Source organism: Neofelis nebulosa, chromosome 1 (assembly GCF_028018385.1).
Source record: "Neofelis nebulosa isolate mNeoNeb1 chromosome 1, mNeoNeb1.pri, whole genome shotgun sequence".
NCBI classification, from domain to species: domain Eukaryota; kingdom Metazoa; phylum Chordata; class Mammalia; order Carnivora; family Felidae; genus Neofelis; species Neofelis nebulosa.
In genome coordinates, this window is record NC_080782.1 from 8,536,756 (window position 1) to 8,555,087 (window position 18,332).

An 18,332-nucleotide genomic window follows, 5' to 3' on the forward strand; every position below is an offset into this window, starting at 1 on the left:
CCCTTGGCTGGTGACCCTCGGCTCCCCCCTCTGGCTACCGTCCTCGTCCAGGGACCTCAGACCCTTGGCTGGTGACCCTCGGCTCCCCCCTCTGGCTACTGTCCTCGTCCAGGGACCTCAGACCCCTGGCTGGTGACCCTCGGCTCCCCCCTCTGGCTACCGTCCTCGTCCAGGGACCTCAGACCCCTGGTTGGTGACCCTCGGCTCCCCCCTCTGGCTACCGTCCTCGTCCAGGGACCTCAGACGCCTGGCTGGTGACCCTCGGCTCCCCCCTCTGGCTACCGTCCTCGTGCAGGAACCTCAGACCCCTGGCTGGTGACCCTTGGCTCCCCCCTCTGGCTACCGTCCTCGTGCAGGAACCTCAGACCCCTGGCTGGTGATGACCGATGCTGCCAGTGGTCGCATAGATCCACACTTGAAGTCTGTCCTGCTCTCTGACAGGCTTCTGACAGGACAAAGTTGAAAAGGCTGGGAACCGTGGCCACTTCTGAGGGTCCGAGGGGAGTTCTTGGGCACAGTGGGCACAGTGGGCACAAGTAGGTTTTCACAAGCTCCTTATTTGACGCTGAGCAGGAAGAAACTGCTTCCCTCTTCTCTCAGAAAGAAAAGGAGCAGCGTTTCTGATCGATAACACTTTTTAGTCTTGGGGGTTTGGTTCTTGCAGAGAAAAGACACCCTTTGCAGGGACCTTTCTCTGTTGCTGTTTGGTGAAAAGGAGGCTGTGGGCACAAGGGCAGGAAAGGCCAGCTGGAGACCACTGGAGGTGGGTGATGTGGTGCAGAGGTGTTTCTGGCTTTACAGAGCTGGCTTGGGAGCAACTTCAGTTCCTTGCTAGGAGTTTAAGATAGGTAAAGTATGTAAGCGTGCATTGTGTATTGCGTATCATTCCATCTAAACAAAAGTAACAGGAAAGACTTCACATCAGGAATGAGTTACTATTATTAAACTCCCGAGTTGTGCCCCCCTTCCCCCCACGCCCACGGCCTTGGCTTATAGATGTTACATTTGTGTGTGTGTGTTTCTTTTTTGTTTAAGAGAGAGCTGGGGGGTGGGGGGTGGGGGGTGGGGGGGTGGGGAGGGGAAGGGGCACAGGGAAAAATCTTGAGGTGGGGCTGGTTCTCACCACCATGAGATCATGACCTGAGCAGAAATCAAGAGTCAGATGCTTCGCCAACTGAACCACCCAGGAGCCCCTCTTGTTTGTTTGCTGGAATCAGGGTGCTAGCAAGGCCCCGGGCAGGGCTCTGGGTGACATCTCTCTTACAGGGTCTTAATACATGGGTTTCCCCCTGCAGGTATTGGCTGATGCCAATAGATTTTATCCTGTAGATTCTCCAGCAGTCTGACTCTTGCTGACTCTTCGTCCTCGGGACCCTGAACCTGTCCCTCTGTCTGCTGTCCTTCCTATGAAGTGGTAGGAGGGTGGAGGGTCAGAATCAGATTTGATCTATTTGGCAAGGCTGCTCCTGTGTGGTGGGGTGAGCTTCCTTCCACCGGAAAGAATCAAGGATTACCTACCTGGCTGTCTGTGGTGTTGGACACTGGACGAGCATATTCTTCTTGTTTTTTTTTCTTTTTTCTTTTATAATTCTCTAAAAATATAAAACCATTCTTAGCTTGAGGGCTGTACAAAACAATCCCCAATTGACTAAATCCATTACTTTATTAGAGATGGCAAAATGGTCTCACTCTCCAATCTTCATTTAGTAGCTGGATTATTTCTATAAAGTAGAAGTTTCTCCTTATCACCGATTTGATAACCCTGAGGGACAGTTCATTTAAGAAGGGCAGAATAAATGCTTGGATTTTTTCTCTTTACTTACTGGTTTTAATAATAATGAGTTCCTAGACTTTTCCCCAAAGAAAGTCAAAACTTTGAAGAACATTATCATGAATGTATGGATTTAACCCTACGTCACATGTTCTCATCCAATGTATTGATTGTCCTTATTGAGAATCAAATTTGCTGCCTTGGACCACATTGGTCCCTGATTTTTTTTTTTTTTTTTTTTGAGAAGGAGAGCACAAGCATGCCCATGAGCATATTCAGGGAAAGGGCAGACGGAGAGGGAGGGAGAGAATCTTAAGCAGGCTCCATGCCCAATGTGGAGCCCGATGTGGGGCTCGATCCCACGACAGTCATGATCTGAGCCAAAATCAAGAGTCAGACACTTAACCGACTGAGCCACCCAGGCGCCCCCTTAATTTTTAAGATAATTTTATTGAGGTGCATAATTCACATGCCAATTCACCCATTTAAAGGATTATTTTTAGTATATTGTTTTTACTGTATTCGGAGTTGCACAGTCATCATTAAGATCAAGTTTAGAACATTTTGTCACCCCAAAAGAAACCCTGTATCCATTAGCTCTCACTCCCAGCCGCCCCCTGCCTGCCTCATCCTCCTTCACACCCCCAGACCTAGGCAACCTCTAATAGACTTTCTGCCCCCATGGATAAGCCCATTCTGGAGAGCCCATACAATATAATTATACAACATGTGATCTTTTGTGCCTGGATTCTTTTGGCTAAATGCCTTCAAAGTTCATCCATGCTGTAACAGGTGTCTATACTTTGTTTCCTTTTATTGCATAATAACATTCTATTCTATGGGTATACACATTTTATTTACCCATCCTTCCATTGATGGACATTTGGGTTGTTTCCATTTGGACCCCAAGTTATTTCATAGAACCCTAGCAATTCTCGATAGCTTCCCTGTTTTCTGGTGTGATAAGATGTTTAGACTCATCTCATACATTAATGACCCAGACCCGTAAGAGCCTATTTTCCAAGGAGTACTTACTCCCTTAAGTGGGAAAATTGAAGTCAAACTCTGGGTGCTGGGGATTCTCATTGCTATTGGGCTGGTCATTGATTCTGGGACTTGCAGCAGACAGAGATAGGAAATATTTTTGTGTATTTATCTGCTGTTTAAGATAAGCTCTATCCAGAGTTCATGGTTAAACTTCCAATTCAAAGTTTAGGGCCATTGTTTTTACTTAGCCTCATCAATCTTACATTTGGATTTTTTCTTCTACGCTAAAATTCAGGATCTCAGTGACACCAATGCAATTAATCATTTGCATTATCCCACAGCACACACATACAAATTTCAAATCACAACATCAACATTTGCAGGAGCAATATATTTACTGAAAACAATTTAAGATTTGTTTGAAGTTATTTTTGCCTTAGAGAGTTGTCACTGCAGATGTACATTCCTTTGTGTGGTTATGCTATCTCCTCGATATCATTTAAGTTCATTTGGTTCACTTTATTTTTGATTCTTAGGGATTGTTTTTCAAGTTAATTTTATTTTATAGCTATGCTCTTAAGATTAAATCTACAGAATAAGATTTATTCGAAGGAGTCTAGCTTTAATCTCTATCCTCTCTATTCTATTCCTTCTTTCCATAGGCCCCCATTAATGTTTTTAAAATTTTAAGTAAATTTCCATATATATTCATATTTTCCTTTTTCTTAGCCTATTGTATTTACTATTCTCCGCCTTTCTTTTTCCATTTGATTATACATCTTAGAGATCACCTCATAATAGAAATCTTCCTCATTCTTTTTTTTTTTTTTTTAATTTTTAATGTTTATTTATTTTTGACGGGGGGTGGGGGAGAGAGACAGAGCGACAGAGAGACAGAGCATGAGGGGGAGAATCAGAGAGAGAGGGAGACCCAGAATCCAAAACAGGCTCCAGGCTCTTAGCTGTCAGCACAGAGCCCGATGCAGGGCTCGAACCCACAAACCATGAGATCATGACCTGAGTTGAAGCTGGATGCTAAACCGACTGAGCCACCATGGCACCCCACTTTTTTTTTAAATACTGCAAAATAGGGGCGCCTGGGTGGCTCAGTCGGTTGAGCGTCCGACTTCAGCTTAGGTCACGATCTTGTGGTCCATGAGTTCAAGCCCCGCGTCAGGCTCTGGGCTGATGGCCCAGAGCCTGGAGCCTGCTTCCGATTCTGTGTCTCCCTCTCTCTCTGCCCCTCCCCCGTTCATGCTCTGTCTCTCTCTGTCTCAAAAATAAATAAATGTTAAAAAAAATTAAAAAAAAATACTGCAACATACCTTAGAACTTTGTAGATGTATCTGGTTAATTCACCTTGAGTCTAACTGATGGACAATTGGGTTGCCCCAAGTTTTGTGCAATCTCACAAATAGTGCTGTAATGAACAGCCTTTTGAATATAGGTTTTCAAATTTTTGCCAGTGTATCATTGGGTTAGATCCTAGAAGTGCGACAGGTAAAGGAAAAGCACATATTGTCAAATTTGGGGATTTTGCCAATACATTAATTCATGAAGGGTTGCAAATGGTGATATTTAAATTCCATCATTCATGTATTAGCTGGGACAGTTCCATAAAGAGAAAACTCCTTTTATCACCTTTTTGATTATAGTAAACATCAGTCCATTTAGGAAAGGCAGGATAAACGTTTGATCCTTTCTCTTCTCTTCCTTAGTTTCACAGTAATGAATTGCTTCTCAGGCATCCTCCAGGGAGGAACAATAAAGACTTTTGTGCCTGTATGTGTCATTATGAACATACAGATGTAGCCACATTTGATGTGTTTCAATCCAGTGGTATTTCAGTATAATTTTAATTTGGGTTTCCCTTATTATGAGCTAGGTTGAACATCTTTTTATTTGTCTAAGAATCAGTCACATTTATTTTTCCATAAACCACTTGTATCTATCTATATCTATATCTAATCTATATCTATATCTGTCTATATCTATATCTATCATCTATCTTTCTATCTATCTATCTATCTATCTATCATCTATAGATAGATGACATTTCAGTAGAGTTCTTGGCTTTTTTTCCTCTTGTTTTTAGAACCTCTTTATCATTAGACATTGACTCTCCGATGCATTTTCTTTAAATTTTTTTTTTTCAACGTTTTTTATTTATTTTTGGGACAGAGAGAGACAGAGCATGAACGGGGGAGGGGCAGAGAGAGAGGGAGATACAGAATCGGAAACAGGCTCCAGGCTCCGAGCCATCGGCCCAGAGCCTGACGCGGGGCTCGAACTCACGGACCGCGAGATCGTGACCTGGCTGAAGTCGGACGCTTAACCGACTGCGCCACCCAGGCGCCCCTCCGATGCATTTTCATGTGGGTCTCCTGTCTTCTCACTTCGCTTATGCTTTTTTTTTTTTTTTTTTTGCCATAAAAGTTTTTCTTTTGTAATGAGACTAATCAATCTTTTTCACTTATTGCTTCTAGATTTTAAGTCTTAATTAAGAAAGTTTTATTCACTTTGAGTTAAAGAGAAATTCAGTCATATTTTCTTCTAGGATTTTGTGGTTTTATCTTTTTTACTATTTAAATAAACACCATTCGCCATTTATCCTGGTGTACACGCAACATGAGCAGAGAATTTGTTTCCCCCCTATGGCTATGCAGTTAGCTCAACACCACTTGTGAAAAAGTCCATCTTTTCCCTACTGTATTAAAATGTTGTCTTTGTTGTTTGCCAAATTTTCATATCCATGTGCATCTGTTTCAGGATTTTCTGTCCTGGGTCATGTATGTTTATTCAAACACCAATAGAAACCTTTTTAGATCATAGAAGCTTCGTAGTGTGTGTTAATATCTGATAGGTCCAGCCACCCTCCCCTCCCCTCCCCCATTCCTGTTCTTTTCAGGGTTCTGCTTGCTTGTTTGTTATTCCTTTTTTTAATGTTTAGTTTTTAATGCATTTTTGAGAGAGAGGGAGAGGAGGGGTAGAAAGAGAGGGAGACACAGATTCGAAGCAGGTTCCAGGCTCTGAGCTGTCAGCACAGAGCCTGACGCGGGGCTCAAACTCACGAACCGTGAGATCATGATCTGAGCCAAAATCAAGAGTTGGACTGAGCCACCGACTGAGTCACCCAGATGCCTGCTTGTGCATTATTCTAAATCAACTCTATAACCAGCCTGTCTCCCCAGAGAGAAAAAATTGTGATAATTTTTAATATTTAAATCACAATAAACATACATTAGTTTAGTGAAAACTGATTCCTTTTTGATGTCAAATCATCCTATCTGAGAATGTGGAGTGCCTTCCTGTTTGTTCGAGACGATTTTTGTGCCATTTAGGAGTGTTTTCTAGTTTTCTTCACTGGGTTTCAGACGTTCTTTTGTAAGATTTGTGCCTAAATATTGTCTTCTTTTTGCTGTCATGAATGTGGTCTTCTTTTATATCTTTGTACTAGTTTTTGTTTATGATATATAATGGGTATCTATTTTTCTTTGTTAATTAAAAAAAATCACTACCTTACAAAGTCTCTAATTGTCATAGTAGCTTTTCCTTTGATTCTTTTCAGTTTTCCCGATACATAAATATGAAGTGAAAACATTTTTTTGTATTAGCAGCTCTGAAGAAATGTTTGAAATCGGAATCTCTGAGACAGTACGCCTCTCGTGAACCATGTGAATGGAATCTATGTAATTTCCACCACTGTTGGCAACTAGGAAAACTGTCTGCAAGGACAGAAAATGCAGCTTTTTGAGTGTTCAGACTGGCATCTCCAAGTTATAAAGTTGGCTTTTGCGTTGTGAAAATGTTAGTTTTCTCTCCTTTCTCTGAAGGCTTTTCCTTCTGTCTTTATCCCATTTCCTTATATATTAACATGCATCCAGGAATGTCCTTCCTGCACAGACCCTTACGGCTTTTTGCTCTTTTTGATTTCTTCCTGTAGCCAGTCTTTACTGTTTGGCCAGTCTCTGATTCATTGTAGTTCTCCTTCTCTCTCTTTTTTGGTCTTACGCTTTTATTTTTCTTTATTTTCTCCTTTCTATCCATTGATGAGAACATTGGAGAATAATGAGGACTAAGTAAAAAAATGAAATCCGATCCAGGAAAAGAGGCCTTGAAACTATTATATGAAAACTTTTACTATACGTGTTTGTGGCTTTGTTCCTAGAAAGGCTGATTTTTGTGTGCAATGTAAAGCCAACAGTACGTAGCTTAGCTTATCCTGAAGATCCCAGATAATAAGAATAATGGTGAAAATCCCCATTTAGTGGGCAGCTCCCATGTGCCAGAATCTGTGCTGGAAGGCCATCCGTTCACTCAACTAATATTCACTGAGTTCCAGGAAACTTCAACGTGCTGTGGATAAAGTCTGAATTCTCAGTCCTCCCTGAGCTTACACTGTAGGAGGAAGACAGAAAATAAATGACATCAGTCAACAAAATATATGAGACCCATCGTCGCCCTGCTCCTCTAGAAGTTAAAGGCTGTGGCCAGAGTGGGGAGAATATTCTTATAGGGACATTGGCTTTTGCTTGGCAGGAGTTGAGAAGCTGCTGGAGGGCGGTCTTACAGCGGACGGGTGATGTAATCCGACGTATGTGTTTTCACAGGGCGGTCACGACCCTGCAAAGTCGTGATTCAGTGATTCAGAATCAGTGATTCAGGCTCCAGAAATGCGATAATTTCCTGATGGTCACACACAGAGAGGGTGGTGGAGTCAGGACTTGAAATCGGCTGCTCTTGGTCAAAAGTCCTTGCTCTATCTACTGGGAATATTTCCCTCCAAATATGTTAGTTGCAAAGTTTTTTTTTATAAGAATATTTTTTATTTGTATTTTGAAAGAGAGAGAGGGGGTGGGAGGGGCAGAGAGAGAAGGAGAGAGAAAATCCCAGGCAGGCTCCCATCAGTGCAAAGCCCTATGCGGGGCTCGATCTCACCAACCGAGAGATCATGGCCTGAGCCGAAATCAAGAGTCTGACACTTAACCAGCTGAGGCCCCCAGGCGCCCCACTGGTTGCAAAGTTTTTAATACACGCGTCTCGTTTATGCCTCCTTTCAGGCCTGCATATTTCTGCTTGATGGAGAGTGAAGTTGTATTGGGTCTGCATTCTTTCACTCAGTCCGAAAGCATTTATTCACTTCCTGTCAAGCGTATGGCAGTGTAAACTGTACTGTGGTGAATGAAAGAGGAAGAAGACAAGGTGTCGACTCTCAGGAAGTTTATAGACAAGCTGGAAAGAGAAGACAGAATTTGTCTGTAAATTATTTAAATCCAGTGATTTTTATTTTGGGAGGTTCTTACTTGTTTCATTTAACCACCTGAAAGAAAATTGCTATAGTGTATATATATATATATATATGTGTGTGTGTGTGTGTGTGTGTGTATATATACATATGTATATATAGCGATATATATAATATAGCAATGCAGCAATATATATATTATATATATAGCAATACATATTGCTATATATATAATATATGTTATATTTAAATATATATTATATATATAGCAATATATATATACATAATATATATTTATATATTATATATATTATATATATTATATATATATAATTTATATATATATTTATATAAATATAATAAAACATATAAATATATATTATATATTTATATTTATTTATTATATTTATATATTAATTATATATAAATATATATTATATATAAATATATATTTATATATATTTTTATATATTATGTGTATATATATATATATATATATGTATATATATATTTTTTTTTTTTTTGAGAGAAAGCCCTGCCTGAGAACTGGAAACAGACAAAAGTATAGGATTTCCTCTTGGCTTTTATGGATTTTGACTTCCAGCCTGACTACTCAGCACATGAAAAGATGATTCCCTCCCTCTCCGACCCCGAGCCTTGCGAACCCAACCCCAGATCAGAAAATCCAGCTGTGCACTGGCTGTTTCTCACCTGGTCGCCAGGAATAGAGATTCAGCAATCCCCGCTCAACCGACAATGTTGCCAGCGACACCCAAGGCCGAGGAAAAACCAGATCAGCATTTCTGCAGTGGCGGAGGGAGCCGGCTGGGGCCCGGCGTCAGGCAAAGCAAGCTGGGCTGGCGGGCGAGAGCTTGTACCGCAGTGGGCAACAATGTCCCACGTCAAAATCTGCCCTCTCGCTTCGGTGAGAAGATGTGCCTGGGCAAGTGTTGAGTCGAGTGACTGTTCGGTTTACCTTCCGTCGCTGTGTCCATTATTTTCAGGACATGAATCCATCAGTCCTGCCCCTGGCCTTCCTGCGGGAGGACTCAGGAAAGCATTATGTGTTAGAGAACCAGCTCTGGATATAGATTGAGAACACAAGGGTTTGAGATCTACCCCTCCTGCATTCTGCCTATAAATTAAATGTGCAATCTCTAAGAAATGATTCATGAAGTCATTCAATTTTGCGAGTAACCCACACGAGCTTTATTTAGGTCTTGCAGAGTCCGTAATGGGAAGCCAGCAGAGCTGTACCTGGGCTCTGTAGCTCTTAAAATATCCCAATTTAGAAAGCCCATCTGTATTCTGCTCGAGTTTGCCTCCCTGCTCTATGTGAACATGCACCAGCTCTCTGGCTTTACAGATTAGAATAAATCTATGACCTCTACAGGAGACAAAGATCTCCATCTTATCTAACTTGTTCTCAGATAATGCATCCTATTAAGTGGATGTCCACACCAGTTTCTTATAGCCACTATTTAATGTCCTATAGTCCTGGGATCCTTTGCTTTATCATAGCTTCTTCTTATGTGGTTATGGGACACATCCATCCAGCCGTCCCTCTATCCATTCAGTGAATAAACATTTATTAAAAGCCTATTACTTGTCCAGTGTTATGAAACCCGGTATCTATCCCTTCCCTTTGGGAGGCTGATGCTTCAGGGGGTTCGTACTTATGTCTTTTGCTTTCCTATTGGAGTGTCTTTGGTATCAACAGTTTACAAAAGGGGAAGTCTTCCAAGGAAGTATGGTTTCTTTACTGATCAAGTTTCTACACCTCAGAAATTGTCCAAGATTCCGTACTAGAAATCATTATGATCAGGAAGTTTTGATTTATTTGTAAGGAAAAATCTACTTAGTAATGGTGACTTTTCGCTCTTCTTCCCCCAAACTAAAAAATATAGAAATGAATTTTTACAATGAGTTTTAATTTCTTTAAAAAAAAAAAGTTGTTTGGGCAAGTTTCTCTTGGTTACAAAAACGTGAGCAATATTGGTTTTAGGTTTTGAAATAAATCTGAAGAGGGGCACCTGGGAGGCTTAGTCCATTGAGCATTTGAGTCTTGATTTCAGCTCAGGTCATGATTTCAGGGTCGTGGGACCGATCCCCAGGTTGGGCTCTGCACTGAAGAGTCTGCTTAAGATTCTCTCTCTCCCTCTCCTTCTGCCCCTTCCCCGCTCTCTCTCTCTAAAAAAGAAAGAAAGAAAGAAAGAAAGAAAGAAAGAAAGAAAGAAGTCGGAAGATATGAATATCATAGTGACTACTTGGAAATACATTTGAAGCATGCAAAATTAAGCCTGCCAAATAGATTTGCACTGATTATGGAAAAAATTAGATATTTTTGTGTGTAGCAATTGAATTCAAATATGGGTCTAACAAAAAGTATACACGCATAAGAATCTGGTTCTCTTCAATTCTCATATCACTTCACTTCATTTGTCATTAAAAATGTAGTTTTACTGTCAATTCCCATTTAAATTAAATTGTGTGTGTGTGTGCAACTGTGTATTCAAATGCAAGTGATATAGTGGATTGTGGTAATAGAAGGATACAGAGGCTTGGGGAAAAGAGTTTAACGGGGCTCACACTGCATGATCCTTTCCAGTGAGAAGGGCCCCAGCCCTCCCTGGAACCATCAGGCACTCTCAGTTTTCCTAACCTGTTCCTCTGTGCGTGTCACTGGCCGTACAGTGACAGGAGGCAGAACAGAGCAGGAGAGATAAGAATGCTCTGAAATCAGAATGTGTCTTACAATTAATGTCTCTTAGATTTGATGAAATGCAGTGATCAGTGAGCTGGAATGCAGGAGGCTTAAGGCTGACCGGCTGATCAAAAGTGGCTGTGGCTGCTTCAGCTTGGAATCCCCACTGTCCCTAGCACAGAGCCTTATACACTCAGGGTAGATTCTCAAGTACTTGTTATTGAAGACAAATATTGAAGAACTATAGCTGAAGAATACTAGATGTCCAGTAACTCTAGAGATTAGAGGCAGCTAATTTAATCAGGCAAGAAAGAGAGCCATCCCTAGAGTAGATGAATAGTCTCATTCAAATACTGGCATCCATAAGTGGCCCTTGATGTACTACCCACTTACGGACTCTGCATTGAATAAAAGGTACTCATGAATGTGTTTGCACGTTCCCTGAACTCTGAAAGCCTTTCTTCAAGCTCTCAGGGGATTCCCAGGCATGATGACTCCTGAGAAGCCGATCGGTTTCCAGGACCACCCAGCAGTGAGACAGTACCTTGGAATCCACTAGATCCAAGGATGGAGAGGACTCCTAGGGGTCTTCCGGTGGCTTCCCCAGACAAATATGTTTTGCATGCCTCCCATGTGTGCTAGGGATATAGTGGTGAGCAAGACAGATGACGTCTCTGCTCTGATGAAACCGAAGTTCTAGAATGCTGCGTAATGCACATAGAAGCATGAGTGCAGTACCCAGCATTCGGGAGGTGTGCCAGGAGTGTTCGTTTCTTTTCTTTCCAGGTAAGGTTCCCAAGCCAGAAGTGGCAGGGAGGCCCTGCACCTCCCCATCCCCACTCCCATCTAGCTCCTCAATGCCTTGGTACTGTTTTCTTGTAAAAACCGTCTGTCTCGGGGCACTGGACGCACACATGTGGTTGCTGCTGAGGGGAGCCTGTCTGGAAGAAGCTTCAGCAGACGTCCGTCCATATTAGTCTAAGAAAGTGTTCCCAGTCCTTTAAGAAAACCATTACTTGGCTCACTGCAGGCTAATTGCATTTGTTCAGTCATTGTGAAATGGATGCAGATGGGATGAGGAGGCTTAGAAATATCCTACTGTTAAATCAGAAATAAAGCCACTTGTTCAGGGGACACTATTCCCCGGGATGAGGTTTTCACCAAGAAGTGGGAAATTGCTTGGTAAATTTCTTTTTTCTGCTCAAGCAACTCTTTTAATTAATTTTTACTGACCTACTCCTCCTTTAACACACAGAGTGTGAGCGTGTGAAGAATTGGGCTTGGTGATAGGACCGTACAGAGTTGGAAGGGGAAGACGAGGGAGACGGGTTTGTTCTTTTCAGTCTGGGACAAAGCCTCGGTGTGTGAGGCAATGTTCATAAGGAGCCACAATGGATACGATGTTGTCTTATTATCTTAGTGTGTCTGTGTTGGTATAAAAAGATCTCACTTAAAAAAATTTTTTTAATATTTTTATTTATTTTTGAGAGAGAGAGAGAGAGAGAGAGAGAGAGAGACAGTGCGTGAGCAGGGGAGGGGCAGAGAGAGAGGGAGACACAGAATCCAAAGCAGGCTCCAGGCTCCGAGCTGTCGGCACAGAGCCCGACGTGGGGTTGAAACTCCTGACCTGAGCTGAAGTCAGATGCTGCTTAACTGACTAAGCCACCTAGGCTCCCCTAAAGATCTCACTTTTAAAATAAATGCCGTTATGGGAATAACAACCAAAAAATGAGAATCAAATTTTAAAGGGAGAAGTGCACAACATTTTGATAGAAATATGGGAGATCTTCCTATTTAAAATTGTAACATCGTTTCTTCTATTTAGAGAAGATAGAGAAGATATCTTCTCTTCTTTATAGAGAAGATAAAGGCATCTTCTCTATTGGTTTGATGAAATGATGCCGTATTATTCTCTTTTCAGTAGTAATTAAACATAAAGGTGTAGTGTCATTTCGTAATTTACTATGATGTGGTAGAAATTCTAAAGGGTTTCAGAGTTTGGGGAGAGATGTTAATCCTATCAGGGAGTAAATGCTCTAGGAAAGTGTTGTTCACTAACCTTATCATCCCTTTGGAAACCTCTCGGTAGCCTGAAGAAAAATGTCCGATTGAAGCACTGTATTATTGCCTCATGAGGCCCAGTATGTGAGACACACAAGCCTATGAGGGTTGTTAGGAGCAGAGTTAATAGCATGCAGCTCGGAAAGGATAATACAAAGAGTTGGACGCTTGGGAAGAGAACTTCAGCCCAACCTACCAATTGGCTGGTCAACCAGTTGGCTGGTCTACCACGTAGGTGAACTTACTTACTTCAGGTCACACAGCCACTCAGAGCAGCACCAGGACAAGAACCCCGGTCCCCTGAACTACCCCAGGGCTGCTTCCACCTTAAGAAAAATGTTATGGTCACTTCTTTTAAATGGTGTATAGGGCCTGTGATGAAAGAACCCTCAGAAGTCTCATTAATTCCAGGTTTCTTTATGGGACAGGTTTAGGAACTATGTATTCTGTCTTCAATGATTCCGTTTCCAGTTCCAAATGGAAAATAAACAAGGTTCTTATGTTAGGGTCGGGGGTTAGATGGGTTTTAATGGTTTTCTTAAGGTGCCAGAGATTTCTATCAAGAAAAAAGGCTCTATTGTGAATAATGCTGTGGTAAACAAGGAGATGTAGATATCTCTTTGAGATCCTGTCCTCACCTCCTTTGAGAATATATCCAGAAGTGGGATTGCTGGATCATACAGTGTTCTATTTTTAATTTTTTGAGGGCAACGTGGGTGGTCCTGGAAGCTTTATGCTAGGTGAAATAAACCAGAGAAAGACAATTCCTGGGGGCGCCTGGGTGGCTCAGTCGGTTGAGCGTCCGACTTCGGCTCAGATCATGACCTCGCGGTCTGTGGGTTCGAGCCCCGCATCGGGCTCCGTGCTGATGGCTCAGAGCCTGGAGCCTGCTTCGGATTCTGTGTCTCCCTCTCTCCCTGACCCTTCCCCACTCATGCTCTGTCTCTCTCTCTCTGTCAAAAATAAATTTAAAAACATTAAAAAAAGTTAAAAAAAAAAAGACAATTCCTGTCTGACACCACTTACATGTGGAATTTTTAAAAGCCAGGCTTATAGAAACAGAAAGCAGAAATGGTTGTTACCAGGGGTGCGGGAATTGGGGAGATGTTGGCCAAAACATAGAAACTTTCAGCTAGAAGATGAATAAGTTCTGAAGATCTAACACACAGCATTGTGATTAGAGACAGCAATATTGTGTTAATGTACTTGAAAGTGGCTAAGAGAGATCTTAGATGGTGTCACCACAAAAAAGAAATGGTAGTTCTGTGACATGATAGAGGTGTGAGCTAACACCGCCATGGTAGTCATATTGCTGTGTATAAATGTATCAAATCAATACTTAGGTCGATTACATCTCAATAGATTGGGAAAAGAAAAGAAAAAGAGATTCTACTTGTACTTAATAGCAGCATTGAAAATGCTGAGCTGAAATGCTGAAAATGCTGAGCCTAAGTCTCTTGTGGCTTGGGTAACTATCTGTCCTGCTTTGCCTGGGAATGAGAAATTTCCCAGGAATCCGGAACTTCCCAGGGCTAACACTGGGAAAGTTCTGGACATGCTGGACCGAGTTGCTCACCGTGTCTGTGGCAGGAGGGAAATCTCTACATTCCACACTGGAAATACACACACACGCACACGCACGTATGATCCATGGGTCTAAGCTTGGAATGTGAACCTGCCTGTTAGCATCCTAGATACTCGATCACAAAAAAATTTAAAAAGGCTGTAAATACTTTGGCCAAAATCCTGTTCCAAGTTTGTAGATATATAACTGTCTGTTCTCTGTGTCATGATTTGAACATGATGATGGCTTTATACTGCTGGCCACCTGAGATCTTCAGCACCCAAGTTTGCGAAGTGAAATTTTATCGTTCTTTAAGCTTCTCAGAGTTTTAACAATTCTGTACAGGCGATGACAGATTTCTCCAAATTGCAGCGCAGCTAAAAATTCTTTCTTCCCGGGTAGCAAAGCCCATCTGTTTTTAAACTGTGAGGGAGCTGCTGTCACTTTATTAAGCCGCTGTTTTCCTTACATTGCAGTTATCTGAAGCGACACTCCCCCCCCCCCCCACCCCAGTCCTGTTTTCCCGTGTGCAGTAACCATAACTACTTCTTATTTGGGAAATTGCATGTGGCTGCTCCATCACTTGATTAATACACGGAGTCAATATTTTTTGCCGTATTTTGCAGCATCCCAGCGGGAGGCTGTGTTTCTTGAAGATTCGCTTTATCCTCCTCTCTTTTTCCCTTCTCTTCTGCTGTAAGAGTGGGAATACTGGACATTCTAAATTTTTTTTAATGTTTATTTATTTCTGACAGAGACAGAGACAGAGCGCAGACAGGGGAGGGGCAGAGAGAGAGAGAGAGAGAGAGGGAGACACAGAATCCAAAGCAGGCTCCAGGTTCTGAGAAGTCAGCACAGACCCTGACGTGGGGCTCGAACTCATGAACTGTGATAGAATGACCTCAGCCAAAATAGGACGCCCAACCGACTGAGCCACCCAGGCGCCCCAATGGGCATTCTAGTTCCAGCAGGAGGAAGAAACCAATGTTTAGAGAAAGTCTGGTTTGCAGTTTATTGATGAGACTTCTGTGAGCACAGTTGCAGCATCCATAGACATATCTCGGATGGATGTCCGTGCAGTTCTTGAAAGGATGCAGGGGAGGGGCGCCTGGGTGGCGCAGTCGGTTAAGCGTCCGACTTCAGCCAGGTCACGATCTCGCGGTCCGTGAGTTCGAGCCCCGCGTCAGGCTCTGGGCTGACGGCTCGGAGCCTGGAGCCTGTTTCCGATTCTGTGTCTCCCTCTCTCTCTGCCCCTCCCCCGTTCATGCTCTGTCTCTCTCTGTCCCAAAAATAAATAAAGAATGTTGAAAAAAAAATTAAAAAAAATAAATAAAGAAAGAAAGGATGCAGGGGAATCTATACTCAATTACTTGACTTTTTGGTGAAGAACACTTCTTCCTGAAATTTTAGCTTCTCTCTCTCCCTCTCTCTCTTTTTTTCTGGCTTTCTGGTTTTCCTGCAGATCAGTCTACCTTTCTCTGGGCCCTGAACTTGTATCCCTCTTCTCTCCTACTTGTGCAGGTGGATGTTTGAAACATACACAATGTGAGGGGCTTTAAATACCATGTTGTGGCTGAGCCACAGTATCTGAAAAGAATACTGGTTAGGGACAGTGTCCCAGGGAGTCAGCGGATTCTAGAGATAGAGTCTCAGTCTCGTGCTTTTGTTACCTTATTCATATGTTTTTGTTTTAGAGCTGTCCTCGGTTTACTTTTTTTTTTTTAATTTTTTCTAACGTTTATTTATTTTTGAGAGAGAGAGAGAGAGAGTGTGTGTGTGTGTGTGTGTGTGTGTGAGCGGGGGAGGGGCAGATAGAGAGGGAGACACAGAATCCGAAGCAGGCTCCAGGCTCTGAGCTGTCAAGAACAGAGCCCAGTGTGGGGCTCGAACTCACAAACTACGGGATCATGACCTGAGCCGAAGTTGGACGCTTAACCGACTGAGCCACCCAGGCGCCCCCTCAGTTTACTTTTAATCACTGTATTGAGAAGAAGAATGAGAGACATAAAATCAAACGAGAAGTTGAGTGGTCTTGGAAGGATCAGAGAAGGTGAAACACTCTGTGCCTCTGAATGTTTGGGATCTTTCTCTTCTCTCTCTTGAGCCTCATTATTTCCTTCTCACGCACCTGCTGGTCAAAGCCCACACTCGATGCTGGGGCGGAAACTCCAGCTTAGGTGGTAATTCGGGACCCCCCCCCCCCCAGGCCAGGGGATGGACAGGAAGGATGTGGAGGCACAGTTCTGGAGATCTGGGCAGCTGAAGAATGGCGTCTGCCGGGCAGGCAGAACCCGGGACATCTCACAGAGCAGATTTCCAGGAGAAGGAGACACCTGCCGTGCAGAGGTAATTCCCTGAGTGTGTTTGTGAGTGTGGGAGTGCATGCCCACTGGAAAAACGAGGGTGCCAGCAAAGCGAGAAGCCCCAAATGAACCAAAACTAACACAACTACACTCATGGACTTCTTATTGCTTATTCCGAGTTAGCGCAAAGCCAAATTTCTGGTAGGTGTAGTGCGTCAGGCTTACCTTGCGGCAAATTTACTCCCCTGCAAGAGAATATTCTATGCAAGTCTAGCTCCTGCATGTGTGGAAACGCACACAGATTCTTCCAGATGGATGGACCCCAGGGATGACATACGTTACAGGCTCAGGGTTTAAGGGCAACAAGATTCTTTACATATCCAGAACTCTATCCACATGTCCTACCCTCCTAGGCCTGTGTTGGAGAAGGAAGGGAGATTAAGAGAAGGGGAGGGCAAGAAGGTGGGGAGAGAAGGCAAATGTCCCCATTTCCTCTTTCCACCCCACCTCACAGACTTTCTGAAATGACTCCAGCCAGGTTATCCAAGGACATGGCTTCACAAGCACTAAAAAGGTGTTCTCGTTGCACACCAAATCTCCACTCATGGCTTCAGCTGAAATCTTCACTCATTCATCCAGACCAGTGTAGACTGAGAGCCTTGTTATATAAATACAATGGGACACAATGGGTTGGTATACAAGGTGTAATGCCAAGGTACAAATGATGGCATCAGATCCTATCCTGTTCTAATGGGGGACAACAAAGGCACAGCCTGGACAGCAAGGGGTAGAAAAGAAGAGGTAGAGATTGTAGGGATCTCAGTCAACTTCAAGGATCTAGCCGTGTTCTCTTCATCTGTCTTCGTTTATTGATGTTCAAGGCAAAAGGTAACCTTAAAGGTCAGCTAGTTCAATGGAGTCATTTCACAAGTGAGGACCACGTGTTCCCCAGAGGTTAACGCCTCACCAAGGGTCATCGGGCTGGTCAATGGCAACGTACTTCAAGGAGCAGCATTCTTGATATGCAGTCTTGTGCTCTTTTCATTGCAATATGTCATTTCCAACATTCATGATGGCAAAATAAAAACCATGGGCCACATTCCCCGCCAGAGCTTTGTGCAGAGGGCAGGCCCCTTACCAGGGATGGGAGGGGGAAGGGTAATGAATTGTCAGCTGTTTCCCACCCCCCCAACTACTTCTTCCTGCGAATCCTCCCCAGGACCCTGCATCTATAGTCTGCTGGGGATTTAACGTAGCCCTGTTTGTAAACTTTCAAGTTTTTAATATTTGAATTCTGGTCTAAATTTGATAACTGGGGGGTATTTGTTGTAGTTGGATTTTTTTTTTTTTTTCATTCTGATTTTGTCTGAACAATCGTGTTCTGCCTATCTTCCGCATCTTTGTTTTGTCTAAGGTGTTCTGTTAGGTTCCATTTTTCAAATGCAGCTGGGACATACCACTTCCCCACCATCCAACCCTGTCTCTGTTGAGTGCCCAGTCTCAAATTCAGACATCAAATGAATGCAGACCTGGGCACCATGGATCACGTGGAGAAGACGTCCTCTCAGGTCAACACACGCTATTTGTCACGTGATGGATGTGGGAACTCCGAGGTGGTTTGTTACCTCGGCACTGTTTTATCATGCGACCTTAGGCAAATAGCTTACACTCTCTGGGCCTAACGCTCTTCATCAAAG